This window comes from Ornithodoros turicata, chromosome 5 (assembly GCF_037126465.1).
Source record: "Ornithodoros turicata isolate Travis chromosome 5, ASM3712646v1, whole genome shotgun sequence".
Lineage (NCBI taxonomy): Eukaryota > Metazoa > Arthropoda > Arachnida > Ixodida > Argasidae > Ornithodoros > Ornithodoros turicata.
In genome coordinates this window covers 20,583,780-20,601,138 of record NC_088205.1, presented here as the reverse complement: position 1 = coordinate 20,601,138, position 17,359 = coordinate 20,583,780, and the positions used below count along the sequence as shown (strand labels likewise).

General features: G+C 44.8%; 1 long non-coding RNA gene across 1 annotated transcript; it reads right to left on the bottom strand.

Annotated features, from left to right (window-relative positions):
* Positions 1-289: 289 nt before the first annotated feature.
* LOC135395369 (uncharacterized) lies at positions 290-2,753 on the bottom strand. The gene is made up of 4 exons (XR_010423043.1): positions 2,318-2,753; positions 2,086-2,180; positions 1,845-1,962; positions 290-847 (listed from the first exon to the last, which is right to left on the bottom strand). It is a non-coding gene; the product is annotated as an uncharacterized LOC135395369 (long non-coding RNA).
* Between the last annotated feature and the right edge of the window lie 14,606 nt (positions 2,754-17,359).

Sequence of the window (17,359 nt, the reverse complement as noted above, 5' to 3'; positions counted from 1 at the left end):
CTAAGTTGTGTTGAGAAACACCACTTTATGTTTGCCATGTCTAAATGAAACGTACCTGACCTGATCCAAATTAACCGTTCTGAGTCTGGAACACACAAAGAAAAAAACGCAACACACGCCACAACATTAACAGATAGCAAATGAGCTGTAGCGAGCTCCACCTTGGGACAAAGTCAACAAGTAATTCACCAAAAGTCAATGAGCGCCTGAAATGTAACATCGCCGGTGGCGTAGCCCGACCTCAAAGGTAGGGGGGGGGGGGGGGGGGCTCGATACGAAAACTCCCCCCCCCCCCCCCCCGCTGATCCTGTGTCGACAACACACACATACTTGTGCACACTTCAAACTGAGGATTAAAAAAGGGAACGAAAATAGTTGATTTAGACGTTCACAGTACGATTACATGTATAGGCTGTCATGACCAATGAAGTGGTGTCACGAGATTGGAAGTATTTTGAAAAGCTCATACTTTGAAAACCATTCAAGAATGCTTCTTAGATAGACGCCATGAACTGCAAGAACTTTCGCGATAGTCACACTGGTCCCCCCCCATATATTATGTTCTCGGATTTGCACGATTTGTGTGGGTCGGTCCGTGGCAGGTAGGGGGGGCTCGAGACCCCCTAGCCCCCTCGTGGCTACACCACTGAACATCTCTGACTGCTAGCAGGATGGCCCACGTTCAATTCCTGGTGCTAGCACTGACTGGCTTTTTCATGAATTATTTGTTGGAAGTTTCGATGTGCTTGAGAACCATTCGTCAACCATTGTATCCTCATGAGGTGATGAGGGTTTGTCATCCCAAAGAGACTCCCTTTCTGGCATGTGTCCTTATGGATGCTCATCACTGCAGAAAAAAAGAAAGAAAGAAAGGAAAAGCATTTAATGACAAGAAATGGATAGTCGCATTTACTGCATAATGATTATGCACAACAGAAAGAATACTTTTGCACAGAAGGCTGTACTTCTTGATGTCTAACATCAAGTTACAAAATTCCAGAATATATGACATGTTGTAAGGTAGAGAATAAGTAGAGTTATTGAGTTGTCGAGTTGAGTTGAGGGGGCAGTCGTACCCCCTTTTTATTTTATTATATATGATTATATAATTATCTTTATGTCTGTACCACCCCTCGCTCTCTACATTACAACATGTTTTATGTATTCTGGGATTTTGTAACTTCATGTCAGACATTGACAAGAGCAGCCTTGTGCACGAAAGTCTCGTCTCATTAAAATTTAGATGCTCTCAACAGTCTTCTTTCTGTTGTGAATCTCTATCGCAGCATACCTGCACATTGCTGTTCTACGTACTGTGACTTTGCAGTAAGAGTATGGACTTTGGGTAAAAAGACTACACAGCACTGCTCAGGTATTTTTGCCTATCGAACAGTATGTATGTATTCAGTATGCACACAGTATTTGTGCACCGGACCCACTAAAAATGTAGTGAATGTGGCATTGCCCACGGTAATGCACCAAGTTGAACATAATTATTGTAGAATCCAGGTATTTTAGCTTACATGTCAAGCCAGTACCACACCAGTATCCAGTGTGAAGTTGTGACAAATAAATAGCTTCCATTTTTCTTAGCTCTCAGAAAACAGACAGTGAATTAATAAGAGTAGACAATGTTAACATGAATTCTGGGCTATTCTTCAGTTGAAGATTCACAGATAGTAAAGGCACCTTCCTCAATGGACGTTCATGACACTGAAAATTCTAAAATGTTATCAGAGGCGACATCAGCTTCGGTGTGTCAAAGGATTGTATGTCCAACAGTAATCCAACTAACAGTAACAAAAATGTGCAAAAGACAAATTAACTGAACTAATGTAACGTACCTTCTATATCAGACAGTAAAGCTTGTAACACCCCATCCACAGGAACCAGTGTCCAGACACAAAAGTGCTTGAACTGGGAGATAGCAGCTAATCGGAATGGCGATCTTTGTTTTCCACCCTGGAAGCACAGGTTGTAACTTTGAGGGCAGATTTAAAAGTGGTGTCAAAATGTCTGCATGCGAGTGCACATGAAAAGTTGAACATAGATGAATACTCAAATTATAACATCACATTGTCATACCTGTTGGTGGAGGTGGACTGCAACTAACGTGTCAGCAATTTCTTCATGACCAGATGCAAGCCAGATCATGCTTCATTTCCGCCTTCAGCGTGCACCTGTGATAATTCAGAAGTTAGATTATCAATAGTACTATTGTGTTGTTAATCGTGGTTATATCAGAGTAAGCGCAGTAGGACAGCTGCACAATCGATTCATTACGCTTGCTATTTCTTATATATGAACCTCGACTTACCATTTTTTGCTCTCGTTTTTTGCCTTGATCCTCCGTGGCACGTTCAAAATGTTATGCGTCGGGCACCTCAGATTTTCATCAGACGATTTCGTGCCGAGATTCCAAATTGCCTCTGGAGTCGCGCGTAACCTATGATAACATTCGTGGACGAAATCCTTGCAGTGGAAATTAGCAGGCACCACTGTCAGCCAAGAGCTTCGCACTGCTTGGTCTTTTGGCAGCTTATAATAGGTAACACTTGAATGCACCGATGAATTGTTCTAACAGCGTAGCACTCTCGCATCTTCGACAACTTCGCCGTGGCATATTTACGATTCATATCGCTCCAGCCCATAAAAGGCAAGGTCAGAACAAGGAAGTGCACTTTCCCAACGACGCTGTGCCAAAAAAAAAACATTCACATGCTTTGTTTCCGGCTTAGCAACAACATAACAGCTGTTCGCTTATGTACGATCCACAGAGGAGGAAACGAAAGAAGCAAAGCAGCCAAGCCAAGAGTCCATGCCAAGCCAAAGACAGATAAACCGAGAGCAGTGACGTCGGTGCGCCCGTGCGCAGGGTTTGCCGACGGTCTGACGACCGGGCGTGGGAACTAAAAAAACTGTTTTCTAAAAAACTACGAACAGTTGGAGCAAGATATTTCGCACACATATTCAGTGTTCGGTAATGAACACACAGCGCGAGTATCGCTCAGTTCTGCGGCACTTCAAAATCGGCATATCTGACCTTTAAGCTAGCTGCTGCCGTTGTGGTTGTAATTACCAGACCAGAAAACTAGGAAACCTATCAGTCTGTTTCCATGTTCGAAACACCTGCACCCTTCTTCAAACACTTGCATACCTTTGTGTTTGTATTTGTAATGCACGTTGGTCGAAATAAAGTAAAGAATTACATTTATTTTTAATGCCATAAGTGTGTTTTAAGTACGATAATTAACATTTTCGAGTGGTCCCGAAAGACGGCTGGGGACGAGACTACAGCTTTATTCGAGGACGGTTTCTCGAGGAGCGCCTTGGCGAAGGAATCCCCGAAGCCGCGGGTTCATGAAACGCATGGGCTCTTCGAGTGGAGCAGCGCCACTTTCCTCCACTCGTTGGAGTCGAGGCGGAGCGTCGAGTCGAGGCTTGTTCAAGAATACGGCGGTAAGACATTTTTGACAGGCTAAATACACATTTATTGATGCAACGTATAGACTCAAATGTGTGACTCATATATTCACCGTGCGTACAGGACGTTTCGTTCGTTGAATAGACTGCAACCAAACCAAGTTCGAAGTTGCAAAACACATACACAGTCTATTTCTGGAAGCGAGCGAGAGCCACGAGTGCATGCGATTTCACAAATGAGTTCTTCTTCTCATGCTGGCGGTGCACCGAAGGTCACACAGTCACGGGAAATACTCGTTTCGTTCCGAATCCTGTCTTCTTAGTCACTGTATTTGAAAATGCGACAGCGCTCGAAAGTGTTCCTCAGGCGTCAGCTCACCACAGTATTCCAGTTCCAAACCGGCTAGAATGTTCGTAGGTTGATACTTTATCCGGGAACAGTACATGGCCAGAATCACTATAACTCACGAACCAACCCGCGAATACACTTGCTCTTTGATCGTTGTGGTCAACCGACATCGGCGCCTAACTTAACAGAAGAGCCATCCCTTTCTATGAAACATTGTGTTTTTTCCTTGACCTGCCGGAATTCCGTTATCATTAGAGGAACCAGCGGCATTTTAGCCCGTATGAAACGTCCGATCCGACTGTCGCGCATGCGCATTAGTTGTAGGACGCGTGATTTCTCTCAAACGACCACGCTCGCTCTCAGTCGGTTCGACCGATTGGCATTGGCATCGCGAAGCAAGATGGCGGCTGCTTCCAGAAAGTGGAAAGTTGAGTTGTCGAGTTCTAGTGAATGTTACAATGGGATTGCCACGTACGTTGACTGTTTCGAACAATGCGTATCATCTGCGGGAAGTTGTTGGATGTAACGACCCATTGAATTGGGCATTTCACACTATTCAACGTCCACTCTTGCCGTGTTGCTTGGGCATTTGTGCAACACGGGTACGTACCATTTTCTGTATTTGCAGTCAATATGGGGTGTACACGGACAATATGGGGATCATATTGCCCAGTTTCAGCCAATATAGGGGAAACCTTGGCGAAACGGGCCCCATATTGGACCCGTACCGCCAATGACCGGCCAATATGGGCCCAATATTGTGTGCTGCTTGGGCTGTTTGCAAACTGTACATGTACCGCTAGCACACAACTCTTTCTGCAGGATGCTGACAGAACTAACACATTCTTTGTATCCATTGACCCGTTGATGGCTCATGTTCTGCGTGGACGTACATCGCGGAGGGAAGAATTCTGTACTCCACCGGCTGTGCTTGGACCCCGCTGCTTGTGTTCAAAGTGGGCCACCTGGATACGTCAATATGTTCGACTTGCAACATATAAGCGGATATACGCTTCACCTTCTTGCCAACTGCCAACGTCATGAGAGACACCACACTCGGGCACCACCTCATTCACCTGGGGTATCATGGACTGTCACTATCGATATTTCCTTGGGCCTACCCAACACAGTGTCGTGACAGCAGCGCTACTCAAGTTCCTCAGGGAAACTAAACTTCTTGGCAGGATATGGCTTCAGTGAGCAGTGAGGGAACAGCGACACTTATAATACTACGACACCACAGTTTCCTGAAAGGAGCGACGAGAATACACATTACGTGGACACAGAGCAAACACATTACGTGACGAATGACATGCGGGACTTTCGAAATTGGAAAACCGGACAGTATCCAACGTATCACGTTGAAACACATCGGAAACTTTTTTTTGTGTGTGTGTGTGTGTATACAGAAGAACAGTTTGGAGATGAACGTAGCAAAGCGAACTCTGGAAGGGCACGACTGTGATGGAAACAACCCTGCTCGATTGTAGAATTTCTATGCAAGGATCCAGTGACCGCCAACTGAAGAAACAGAACCAGCGACACTGTTCCATGATGTCATCAGGAACAGAAACGTTTAATGTAAAATGTGTCTTTGCTGTGGACTAACTTGCGATACCGATGAGCTTGGTGAGTTTCGACGAGCTTCTTCTTTTCGGTGAGTCATGCCACTTGCAAATTTTAGTTTTCAGGCGAACACGTGTTACACGTGGAACGATTTTGTGAGTGATGTCAGGATTGGGGTTGGGTGAGCCTCCCCTCGTTGGATATAGGGAACTCTGTAGTAGACTACTACAACATTGTGCGCACTACGCCAGCACCGTTCGCGGCCTTTTTTTTTTGACAAATAGAGCAGGTTCAATTTCTTTTTCCACTGGAAAAGACACCTTATGATCACTTATGTAATCAGTGTAGAGAAATGCCAGTTGCGCCTCCACTTCTCCGAAATGGGGATTTCTTTTGAATGATCGACCGAAAGCTTCATGGTGTGGTTTGCTGCACACGAACAGTTGCTGTTTTTCAGCATACGGTCTTCACATGATACTGGCTGTCAAGTAGCGAACCCCTTCGATGGGAACACTTTCCAATGATTTCTCCACCGGTGCTTTATTTTTTCTTTGCCCATAATTCCTTCTTGCCTGGATATGTAATATTAGAAGTGATGGCATTTTCTTTCTAACTGGTGGCGCCGCGTATATATGAGCGCTCTGACTATGAGGCATCACCTTGACACTTTCCCAGCGTATTCTGTTTGTCGTTTCCAGCGCCACCTGGATTTTCTGACAGAAAGGAAAATGTTGGGCACCATAAACGGCTCTGTTCTGTTGGGCACATGGAGCTGCTGCCACCTTCGGAGAAGCGCTCTAAGTACATCGCGAAAAAGTTCACGGCAATTTCGACAGGTGACGTCTCCTTTGATATCAGTCCAAGGGTGCAAGTACAAGCTTCCGCTTCCAATATCGTGTTTTCCACAAAGATTCGTATTCCCGTATTCAACAAAAGTGGAGACATTAAAGAATGAGGTTGTACATTTAAACGTGTTTCAGATCTTGCTGTAGCACAAATGAGAACAAAAAGAGTGTGGCAGTACACTCTTAAAAATGAACTTCACCGCATAGCACGCTCCTAGCCAACCATCATCTCGCATGATATCGTTATCTGCCCTGATTTGTTGAAAACGGTTGGCGTACGCGTTTTTGTGACAATTATGAACAGCATAAGTGTCACAAAAAAGGCGTACGCCTCCCGTTTTCAACAAATGAGGGCAGATAACGATATCATTCGAGATGATGGTTGGCTAGGAGCGTGCTATGCGGTGAAGTTCATTTCTAAGAGTGTAGGGACAGTCAGTTTATCTGTCTCCAGTGTTTACGAAAAGTGACTCAACATGCGGGCTCTTCTGAGGCAATACAAGGTGGAGTCCATATAGCGCTTTTATTGTCGTTATTATCTTTTACTGCAGGACGGGAGTATGAGAGAAGGTGAGAAATGCGGGCTGGTCATACCTGGGGAGGTAAGGCTTACGGAGCATTTTCATTTCGTTGCCGATTATCCTTGCCTCAGCTGCTGAAGGCGTCCTAAAGCGGAAGGACGCTATTTTATCCGTTTTTGTTTTATGCGCTCTTTTATTCGTCTGTGGACTCCAACTTGCCTAATGATTAAATTCCTCATGGGGTTTGTGTCATTTTATTTATTTATTTATTTATTTATTCATTCATACTGCACACCCAGTTGTGGGTCCTAGCAGGTGTGGACATTCTTATTAATCCATGAACAAAAAGCATTATAATCTTGACTGACGACAGCTCCCTCAGGCAACCTTGTTCCAATCCCCCGCTGTGCGTTGCAAAAATGAAAAATTGTGAGCGTCGACTTTTCTTAACTGTACTTGTAGAGACATCGCATGATTTAGGCTCCTGGATCCTGTAATTCGTCGAGTTAAAAAAATTTACAATGTCACATTCAAGTTTGTGATGAAGAAGCAAATGCAAAAATTTTAGCCTTGCCCTTCCACGACGGACAGCGAGGGTCTCAAGCTCACACTTACACAACAAATCATTAACAGAAACAGTCCTTCTGTAATCAGAAGAGATAAAGCAAACGGATTCTGATCATTCTGTTCCTGTGCTCTCCCTGTCTCCCTGCATGCATGGTAGTGGGAACCAGCATGTTCAGCTAACATCTTCATTTTTTTTCCTTTTTTTACAAATCAATCAACTATGTTCAACTGTGCTGGTGTCCCTGTGAGATTTTTTTTTTTTTTTTTTTGTTCCGAGACGGAACTTTGCATGTGAGTTCTGACGAAGACTGCTTGTACTCCTGTATACCATAACTGCTGCGCATTTTCTGTTAGGTCATCTTTCACATTTCGTGTTTGACCAAGTTTGCCGTTCGACAATTCGTATCGAATCACTTCCGATATATTGCATTTGAAATTTGATTACCTTTAGCGTCCGACATCTGATAGTTGATCAACGTTGATATTTGTCCTTTAATGAACTTCGCCTATGCAAATTTTTCGGGGAATAATGCAGGGATATCAAGGGTGTCTTTCATTCGTTACAGATTTTGAATAAAAAGCTAGGGACAGCAGCACAAATGCCGTTTTTATCTGTGTGTCGCACTGCCATTCAATATATCTGGGTATTTTGTTGCGGGTATTGTTACAAGGACAATATGATGCGTACGGCCTGGTTAATTAGGGCTGCCTTTCACAAATTGTGGTTTTAGTCTTTAGACAATTGGGCAAAATCGGGCGCTACACAGTAAATTATTTTGCACCGATGTTCGCCCAAAACAGGCGTATTCTTATAAAAACACCCTTTTCTGTCCCGCAAACTGTAGCAAATGGTGTAAAAAGAGCATTACTGAAGGTGCAATATCGACGTACACCAAATTTTAGCCTATGTCGATTATTTAGTGTGTAAAGTGAGGTATTGAAAAAGGTGTTTACGTCCTATACACCTTTTTTACACCCCATCTGAACTGGGAAAGTGGTGTTGAAAATCGTGTTTTAATTCGTGAAAGAAAAATTATACTGGTTTCACAATTCCACTCAGCATTAATCACATTAGAAACGATAACTTGAGTTAAAAACACAGTATTTGACAGGGAGGGATGTCAGGAATTTAGATGGTATCCTTGACTCGTTGCAGGCGTACGTTTTAATTGCAAAGACGGATTCCCGTCACCGTTACAGACGTGTTCCGCGCTACTACACTTAACGAACATGCCCCCAACAAATTGTATTTCAGTATATGATCCATACGATAAGCAAATTTAGGCTACCGAGGGTGCCTCCAGGTCTCTTCAAGCCTGGTCTCCCTTCAAATCCGCGTATTGATCTTTCGATCTATCGCGGTGGAGGGAGGCGAAAGGGAGCCGGTCCTTCATATTTCGAGAAGGGCCCCTTGATAACGCGGTCCGCCCCCGGGTGGGCCGTGTCTTGGAATGCGCGGCCCGTAAAACGGTCGTCGGGGCAACATCGCTTGCGGTGTTGTTTCCGGGAAGATTTTTTCTAAAGATCTTCAAGCCTCGACACTCACGGTACCTAACGAGGCGCGCCTGTGACGCGTTGCGCTCCGGGATAGGTTGTACGATGGAACCTCGGCTGGAAGTCTGCCGTGGTCAGGGTGGTGCATGCCATAGACGCAGGAACGTCCAACTGCACGCCCCGGTGTGCTACCGCGGGAGCTTGTATTACACTACAGCCATTTGAGAGGAAGTATTTGCCACAAAACAACTCCATCCTGAAAGGTGTTTTCAATAGAATACTCCCCTTTTAACGGTGTTTTTGTTTTTAAACACCCATTTTAAGAGTGTTTTATGAGGACAACAACAACATAGATGAATGGATGATGATGATGAGTTTTATGAGGAATGCACCTAATTAAATTGTGTTTTACACAACACCCTTGATTCGGGTGTAAAGGCAACACCAGAAAGGTGTGCGCCATGGGGCAAGCCATTTACACCAAAAAAAGTGTGAAAAAGTTTACTGTGTACCTTCGTGCTACGTTAGTAACTAACACAACAAATCATTAACTGAAACAGTCCTTCTGTAATCAGAAGAGATAAAGCAAACGGATTCTGATAATTCTGTTCCTGTGCTCTCCCTGTGTCCCTGCATGCATGGTAGTGGGAACCAGCATGTTCAGCTAACATCTTCATTTTTTTTCTTTTTTTTTTTACAAATCAATCAACTATGTTCAACTGCGCTGGTGTCCCTGAGAGATTTTTTTTTGTTCGGAGACGGTCTCAGAATGTAACAGAATGTATGTGTTCGTTATCAGGTTGAAGGCTCGCGAGCTTTTGATAAACATCACACCAGGCCACGCCCAGAATGGGCATGTGAGAAAAATGTGTCGAAAAAGTTTGCAAAGAAAGATTGAAACGGAAATTCAGACGATACTCGAGTGGTCGGGTGGAATTGCATGTCCTGTCAGTAACCCTGAACGAAGCTAACCTCTTATGACCTTTGCGTGTGATGAGAGGGAATAAAAATCGCTTTTGTTTCGAAGACGAAAGAGCAGGAACCGGTTGAACGCAAACGGATTAAAGGGACAGTCCGGGAAAACCGGAAGTTGATTTTTTTCCAACTGCCACGGAAGCTTATATGCTGGGTGGAAAGTTTCAGCTCACAAAATGGCGTGGTTTTCGAGATATCGAATAAAAAATACTCCTCTGAAGACATCCGGTTTCGTTTTTCTCCCTCGCATACTCCTTGCCCCAAGGATCCTCTATGTACGTCAGCCGCCACGTGAGCATGACGTCCCCAATGGACAAAGTGGAGCGGAGGACTGCGCCGTTGCTGGGAATGCAGAGAGGTGTTTTTGTCTATGAGTGTACTGAACAGAAGGCTACGATGAAAGATGAAAGTCACTGAAAAGGTTAGCCAGCTGTAGGGATCGAACCCACATCTTCTGGATTGCCGGTCCAGGGCTCTACCAATTGAGCTACGCTAACACGCCTCTGCAGCGACTTTCGGGGTGCGTCATCTGAAGTCTTTTCAGTGACTTTCATCTTTCATCGTTGATTTCTTAGGCAATTTGAGGCTTTGTTTGTATCTGTCCCTTCTATGTTGTTCCAGCCTCAGAGCATCAGTTTATCTCTTGTTCAGAAGGCTACGTCGTGATACCTGTGTTTACATTGACGCTACTCTGCATTTTAGTCTACATAACGCGTGATTGCTACTCAAAAACATCATAATGGACAAATTCTAGCACGCAACAATCAACTGTCGCGCAAGCAGGCATGCGCAAGTCACGTGCGGCATTGCTGTTATGCACGTCACGCGAGAGCTCGCTGCGGCCTTTACTCGGGACCAACTGCGGCATAGAAAAAAGTCTATTATAAATCGTGCGATACGATTTCTTCTGAAATATTTTGCACAGTTGTTGTGAGGAGTATTAGAAATCATAAGGCGGTGTTTCCTAGACCTATGTTTTCGACCGGACTGTCACTTTAAAGGGAGACTTCCCAACGATTCGAAAAAAATTAGGTGAGCATCATACCGAACACGAACCACCCCCTCGATACCGAATACAACATTCGCATTCATTTTGCGCGAGTAATTAATTCGTAACTGATGACAATAGCAAACCGAAACCGAATTGCGAAGAGCAGAAAACAGAGCTCCATGCTCTATTACGGCGGTTCGTCCGGTGGAGGATTCCGTGACGTCACCCAGCATTGTCGTCTGCTTCCAGGCCTCATTCTTTCTCCCTTGCCGGATGCCTGATGATGTCAGCAGTGTGCAGGGAGTGTGCAGTGTAGCAGTGTGCACATGGAGGCTCCCTAGCAGTGTGTTGCTTTCAGCGCCTTCTCGCTTCATAGAGGCGAAGCCCTGGCTTCGTAATAATTCGTTTGAGTAAAATATGCACAGTTTTAGACCGATATATTTCGTACACATGTTCCTGACATCCCAAAGATTACGGATATACCACAACCTTTCTGGTGATTTTGTTCCGTAGTCCCACTTCAAAGGTTGAAGTTAATTGCCTTTCCGAAAGTATTCATATGAGACTGCCGTTTAAATTGAGCGTTATTATTTTTTTTTTCGGAGTTACTTGTGCAATCGAAGCGTTCGCCATGCACTCCATTTCAGTTGGTTTCCATTGTGACGAAACCCTTTGGAAACTATTCCCTCATCGTTTCGCAGTGCGTTCAAGAAAATGTAGATAGTGTAGTGATTTTGAGAACATGGTGCAAAAATATACGGGTGTGTATGTAGCCCGGAATAATAGGGATACTGGGCTTAGGTACTACCGAATGTGAATTGAGGGATAGTGTGGGCTCAACATGGGAAAAAGAATTAAGGGGTAGCGCATTTCAAGCTAAAGAATAGTGGCGTCCTCGTTTTGTCAGAGCGGGTGTTTTTCGGTCTGCTTCGATTAAAAGACGTCAGTGTATATAATACAAAACCCCGAGACTAGCGAACACGAAGGGAGAACAACAACAACAACAACAGTTATATTCTGACGATGAAGTGACAGACACAACACGAATTATGCAATGATGCAATTTTTATATTACGCATGAACTTCACCAGCTCGCGTGCTTCTTAGCCATCTTTATATGTCAGATGTGTTAATGAAACGGCGTAAGAGGTAAGCATCTGGTTGCGCTGGGTCGTCCTTCCTGTCATAGCAACTGTTACGGTGCTGACATCAAACGAAAGCAGCCCTGAGATTAACAACTCTACCTACGCCGACACAAGTCACTTTCATTTGGGCTTTTGTTAGTATGAAGCTTTCATACACGTCATGTTATCGGCCACATTATGTATGCAATTTCTACAAAAAATCTTTGCGCATCAGGAACTCCGCTGTCTGCAGGGGAGAGACAAATCGCGTTGGAAGTGTTTTGAATGTCATTTTGCCGCATCGGATGATGTGTGCAGACGCCGTTCTTTTTGCTTACGTTTTCCGTTGACGTAGTCACACTGTTACACGAGAAGGGTGTCAGTATTTCCATACATAAAGGTACGAAACTACTTGGCAGTATGTGTCGGAATATTTCTTATTCTGACATTGAACATGTTGAATATGTTGACGACGTGCGACGGTGGCGAGTTATTTAATGTTGCGATGCATCGTGTGCTCTCCCGCTTCCTAAGATCTCGACTGTCGGCGAGGGGAGTTTCGCCCACTTCTGTTGGGTTCGAAAAATTGAGCTTGTTTGAGTTTGAACTTTGTTAAAACAGTATATTATGTAATATTACCATGGAGACTCTAAAGAAAAAAGGGTGTGAAAAAGTGGTAACTTTTCTACTTACCACCTAGGTCAACATAGCGTTTGATAAAGGGTGTAAAAGGGTGGTAAAAGCAATCATCATATATCCAAATTGCTACAAAAAGGCGTCGCTCACCGAATCAGAAGCGGTAACCCTATAATTAGTTGGTAGCAGGTACAACTTTGCAACATTTTAGGCAAAACACATGCGACAACTATTACCTCCTAAAAGGTGTATCTGCTCCACCCTTTTTTCTAAGAGTGTACCGTGACGTGTTGTGCGGCCAACGCAGGCTCCAGTCTGCTAGACTAAGCATTCAGGTTTAATAAATAGGTTTATTTACGTTCCCTGAACGTTCTGTTCCGAAGGGTATTACATAACGGGAGTTACCTAATGAATCGATTCATTAATTTCAATTTTTTTACAAAAGGGAGCGCCAAAACAGTATCTATGACGAACAAAAGTAAGAAAAAAGAAATATTCTGATATGAATGGGGTCTTTCAAGCACACAATTAATCAGAAAGCATAACTGAAAGCACGATGAAAGAAAAAGTGCTGCCGATGCTTTGCGCGCAGTACAGTAGCCACTTCGGCCTCCACGCATCGTTACCGCGTTCCAAGTGAAAACATATCCGCGATGGGGCGCTAATAAATAGATTCAAGTAACCAGCACGTGCATGTAGGTGCAGAACAGTTACCTTACATAAAGATAAGTAATGCTGCATTAAGGTTTTTCATAGGTTAACAGTATCAGTCGTTGAAGATATGGAATCTATAGGTGGTTCAATTAGGGAGTCCTGTTCTCTATGGTACGAGGAATTTTAATTGTTCTTTTTCAACTACACTAAACTAATATGAAGGAATTACATGATGAATAATGAACTTTTTGTAAGCGAACTTTGTGCATTAGTGGGGAGTGTGAAACAGGACTAATTAGAGAGAAGGTAACAAGCTATAGCTGATCAATGAAAGATCAATGCAATATTGGGAGTATGGGAGCGGTCTTCTGGTGTTGGCGGAGTCGCTGTACGAGGCCGATGGGCGCAGGATGATAGGATGCCGTACGAAGATGTGTTCTACCTAAGGCGACTAGTGTCAACAAATGAGTTGTGTAAGAGCTTTTATCTACTCCTTATTTCAGATCAGTAGGCCCAAATCTTGCTCCTGGTCTTGTGGACGATTATCCTCGCAGTCCGTCAAGTTTTATTGCGATTAGCATACCAGAGTCCTCCTTCATGGCTCCAATCTTTATTTCAGGTATTATTATAAAGACACGAATTATGAGGAATAATGTGGCTATCGGTTCTGATCGTATCTCTGTTTGTCTTATCATATCTTGTATAGATATCTTGGCTGTACCACTGCACCACATTTTCAATCTTGAGTGCTCGGCAGCAGTTTATCCTGATCATCTGAAAGGTGCATGTGTGATCTCTATATACATTTTTTTTTGTTTTTGTTTTTTTCAATCGGGACAGATTTTTAACAAAAAGGCTATTAGAGCAACGTGAATTTCGTTTTTGCAGGTAGGTTACTTATACTGCCAGGCCAACATCCTGTAGGACGGCGTATGCAACTACTGCACGACTAATTAGCTAACATTAATTATTAACTTATTAATTAGATGTTTTCTGGGAAATGCGAGATAGTAGAATGTGGAGCCAGTGATTATTCAGATCTACCGTCCTTATTAAACACCAGGAGCGAACGTGAGTTGAGATATAAACTGTCAAATTTCGCTATGCAAATGAGCCGAAACTACGTATATAGAAGTATATGCGCTTTTCGTTTTGTGTTTGTCCTGTATGTAACTCTGCCCATCGCTCAGGTTTATCTGTCCATGGCACTGACGTTCTGCATACGTGGTGTTTTCGTCTTTCGACTCAACTCTCCCCCAATATCCTTCTCGCCGCCAGAAACAATTACCATAGAAACGCACGTCTTTCTGCGTTTAAGGAAAAAATACGGCCCCGAAACGTGATTTCCCACGCAAACAATGAAATTTGCCGGGCCGGTTCGTCCCCAACCGTGGATAAGAACGTTAATTAGCTCTCCTTGACCGATACCTACATGTGTGGTGTGCAGATTAGTACGCTTGTATAGTGTGTATGATAAACTAATTAATGCGGCAGTTTCTTAGCAGATTACACTTTGTGCTTTCTTTTACAATGAATTTGAAATGTTTCCCTAGGCTTTGGCACAAACCAAGAATGCGTTGGCTGGCTGATCAAGTTCTCCTTATAATACGGACACCATGCACAGTCAATTTTCAGACCTCTTTTCTTCCCGAGAAAAGCGGCGGCAGCGAGATAACTTGCATTTTTATATAAATCATATATAAAACATTCGAGAAATGTGGTCAAGATGGGGCGGGATTCGCCCCTGACTCAGCTGCTCTAAGAGAAATGCCAGCGTAAAGAGGCAGGCCTCTCGAAAAGGGAACGTAGCTTTTGTCCGTCCTGTCAACCTGTGTAAACCCACGTCGCGATGTGTTGGTCATAAAATTAATTTTGTGTCGCTGTGGAGCCACCGAAAATGAAATTGTGCTCGTCCTTTGAAGCATTCTCTTCAAGTACAAACCTACGGAGGGCCAATGCCCGGCGTAGACTTTATAGGCGTCACAGAATGCTAACTAATGGAAATATGTCTCGGAAGAAGTCTGGAAGAGAAACGAGGTCACCTCAGAAACACACTTTCAGATTCTTGTCACGTGTTTTATTATGTAACTGCCTTTGTCCGTCTGCCTGTTGATAGCCACGGTTGCTTCGCGGCGCTAACGAGAAGTTTATACAAAAGTGCGTCGCATTTACGCGAACACCAACCACCGTCGTCAGGTTGAAATTATTGGAATGGTCATTATGTAAATATTTTCGTCGCATGAGAGAAACGACGTAATTACTCAACTCATTAAGCCCACAACACATCCGCCTTATAGCGACATTTTTCATGTTATTTGCTGAACAGGTCGTAAGTCTACTACGGTAGTTTATTGTCTGCAAGCAGCTGCAGGCTCGTCTCTTGTTGCCTATAAATCGTTGGGATGGCATGCATTCTGCTAATGGAGCTTTCCGGTGTAGAACAACTAACGTACAGCGCACAGCACCCGTTGGCTGTGCTACTATATCCCAGCGTTCAAAATCCTATAGATCACCAAAACCGCAATACCAAACTCACAACTTGCAAAGTCAATGCATATACCTGCGAGGTCTGACAATGACCGTGTTTCAACATAGGATATCACTGAGTAACTTGTCAGCTTTGCATGCTGTCGATGTCCGTCAAAAGTCATTTTAGCGAATGAAATGTACACCACAGCGACGGTTAGGCTTAGCAGGGCGGACGCGCTGGAGCGACGTTGGTTAGTTTATGGTTCGGTGAGACCTATACAGTGATTGTAGTGAGACCGAGGGTAGTCCAAGTTTGTTGTCCCCACACGTGTTCTAGTAGGCGCCGGCATTATGTGCCGATTTGTGACGTCTGAGGTTTTGAACATGTGCATTCTTAACTATGGAAAGTCTGCTCCACGATGGCGTAGGGCAAGTCTGGAACAGTGAAAACCCATCGGAAGATTCTGCGTAGGCCGAATGCTGCCCATATATCGCAATTTTCGAGGTGTTCACCGCGCTTGCAGGATATCTTCTGGTCTTCGGTGACGCTTTTCAGCAAGGGTGGATGCTCGAATGCTGACACCTGCACCGTTGTCGACGGGAAAACGACAACCGAATGTACGGTCGCTGATGTAAAATAGCCGACCACGAGTATCCCCAGCCATTCCGGCCGCTAATCGTTGGGGACGGAGTTTCCCGTCCAGGAGCAGGTTGGTAGACAGTCGCGAGCGGCATCCCCCAAAGTTCGGTGATTCCAGCAGTGGGGGATGATAGGTTGGCGACGGAGAGCGAGCGCGATGGTGGGATGGTGTCCGTCGCCGTTGAGAGAGATACTGGGAACTCCAAGATTGACGAACAGGAATAGCCGCGACCCTATATCCGCTAAGCCAACAACGACGCCTTGCAGTTGTCGAAAGGAAGTGGAGAGGGCTGCTACCGACGTATTGTCTGCACCGCATCGGAGGTGACTGCAGCGATGCGGTATGCCATGTGACGTTCACGAAGTTCCAGTTCGCGCCAGTTCATACCAGTTCGCGAAGAATCGAATGGTCAGCGGCGGAGGTTCCACAAGTTCACGCAACAGCTGCTTCGGTCACCGAGCTCTTATAGTTGCTCAGATGACGCTGTTCGGGAATGGATGTTCATCGAGTAAGCTCGTCCCGCAACGTGTCATACGGGGTTTCAGGGTGTGAATAATAGTCGCGGACTTCCTGGCAGCTGCCTCGGGCAGAAGGTTGGGCAATGACGTACCCAAATTTAGAAAGCTGGGAGGTGATGCGCTGCCCCGAAAACAGCACTTCAGCTTGACGCAGAGGGAGGTGGCAAGCGCAGCCAGGTGAGTGGAGCTTCTAGGAATGGAAATTCTTGGTGTTCTCTCCGGCTCGTGCCATCGGGTCAGACGTTCATGTATGCCATAGCCATCAGAGAAAACCCTTCAAGGCGCGGAACCTCCTCAGACCATTCTTCTTCTTCTTCTTCTTCGTCCCACGGGGAATGGCCATTAGCCACAAGGGAGATAGGCCAGGGCTATAGAACTGACCATCTAGACTGACTACCAGCTCGCGTGGCTGACCTGAGTGGTTAACGTTCTGGTCATGCCACGTCAAGGCTGAGAGGTACCCGGGTTCGAATCCCGGTGCCGGCTGTGCAGTCTGGGGTTTTCCTGGGTTCTCCTTAGACGCTGTTAGACACATGTCGGCACAATTCCCTTGAAGTCGGTCCAAGACGCACATTCCCCCAGAGCG